We start from the raw sequence: 2,027 nt of genomic DNA, 5'->3' as shown, positions 1-2,027 counted from the left end.
TTCCCATCCTCAGTAGATGCTGGCACAAGGTGTACTCAGTTGCTTCAATATTGATGCCTAGCCTAAAAGCCAAAACATGAGAAAAGAAGACAGATGGAGTGAATTCCTAAGAAATTCTGTGGACATTTAATTTTAAAAACCTTATGTGTTTTTACTTTTTAAAATCCTTTCAAATTCTCCATTGTACTATAAATGCTATTTATAGTAGTAGAATTATTTAAGTATATTGATTAAAAATAATACAATTATTAAGCATTTAGTTAACTATGTGAATGAAAATTATTAATGTAGTTTTTAAAGTAAACTCTATAAAGGGCTATGTCATAGTTCAAATAGCGCCATTTATCTGCTATTAGCTTAAGTGGATGGTGGAGAAAAGGCCTGGGTCAACATATAACCTTCAAGGTATTTGCTTACAAATCAAAACTATTATATGAGTAAATGTTCATAGGAACAGTTTTAATTAATGAACATAGACACGTCTTTATTTCTTGGATCCTGGAAGAAAGGATAGACACAATAAGGGCTGGATTCAAAGTCTTTAGAGGCTGGATTAGGTCTCCCGAGTCCTAATCCAGACCAAATATTTACACCCTGGTCTATACTCTTTACCTCCAATTGCCTGGGCCACTAAATCCAATGCTAGCACTTCGTGATCATATAGATCCTTGATGATTACTATTACTGTTCAGAAAAATTGCATCCATGAAATCCAAATCTCTGAACAACTGGTAAAACAATTTCAAGAGCTACCCTCTGGTTCTTAAGTAAATGCCCTAACATATAGGTTTATCACAGTTTTATGGGAAGGAATGAGGTAGAGCTGATACCAGGCAATAAGGGGCACTAAAACTAGCCAAGGACAGTGCCCAAATAGTTTATCACTGTCTGAGCGCTCCGCCCTCACACACAATTGTAAGACCACTCAGGTTCAGGGAACAGCAATAATGGGATTTATTTAAGAAGGGAAAACAACAAGTCACTGAGGTCACATGTGGCCGGTTACCTCACCCCAAGTAATGTCCAGTACTTTGAAGTCCTAAACAAAAGATGTCTGCAGTCCCTTATATTTCCGATCCGTCTCCATCCCCACAGATTCTTTCTTGCCCAGGTATATTCTACCCTGGTGCTGTTCATCCTCACATGTGCCCCTCAAGAGAGGTCACCACCTGTAATAGCCTTTGGCTTCAGCCTTGCCCTTGAGCCTTAGTTACAGAGCCATAGAAAATTTATGCAAAAAACTTCAAATAACCCCCGAAGTAGCTTATGCATGCAGTGCTCCTACCTATCTGATGGGAACATGTCACACACATGTACTTCAACTGTCCTTCAGCTAGTCCTATACTCTCCCCTCTCAAAAAATGCCTGTGAACTGCTAAGAAACAAATACTGCAGGAAAAGAATATTTTACTCAAGGCAAGCTAATCGATCTATAGATACTGACCTGAGGTGGAGCCAGAAGATATAGGAATTGAGGTGTTTACTGAGTTTGATCCTCTTTAGAAGAAGGGATCACCTGGCTTCAGAGTTTCAGGTAAAAACAAAAGATGTTCTTTACCATCTGTACCTCCGGAAATTTAAAAAGAACTATAATGCAGGTAGATGTATAACTATTTCTAAGTTAAAACAATTCCTCCATCATTTGAAGTCGATACACCTTAAAAAAAAAAAAAAAAGAAAACTAATTTCCATTTATTCACAGTTAGGAGGGCCACCCTCTAAATTTGTCTGTCCTCAAACTTTTCTGTGTTTGATATCATTCCTGACCATTCCCAAGGATGTGTTAGAAGGGATGGTATCATAGCAAACAATGAGTTTATCCAAGAAATGCACATGTTTCCTCCCTGTCCAATAGAACCCATTGTGGGGCAAGTTTAGTGATTAAAGCTAGCTACTTGTTCTTTCTACTTAAGTGCATGTATATATATGTATGTACATTCTGTCTCCAACCTCAGCACACACATAGTTTCTTTGTAGGTGAATTTCCCTTGCTGATGTTAGGAATTTGGGGAGAGAGACTGAAAAGG

This window comes from Talpa occidentalis, unplaced genomic scaffold (assembly GCF_014898055.3).
Source record: "Talpa occidentalis isolate TD23 unplaced genomic scaffold, MPIMG_talOcc4v2.1 talOcc4.11, whole genome shotgun sequence".
NCBI lineage: Eukaryota > Metazoa > Chordata > Mammalia > Eulipotyphla > Talpidae > Talpa > Talpa occidentalis.
The sequence above is the reverse complement of the archived record's forward strand: the minus strand, read 5'-3'. Positions refer to the sequence as shown.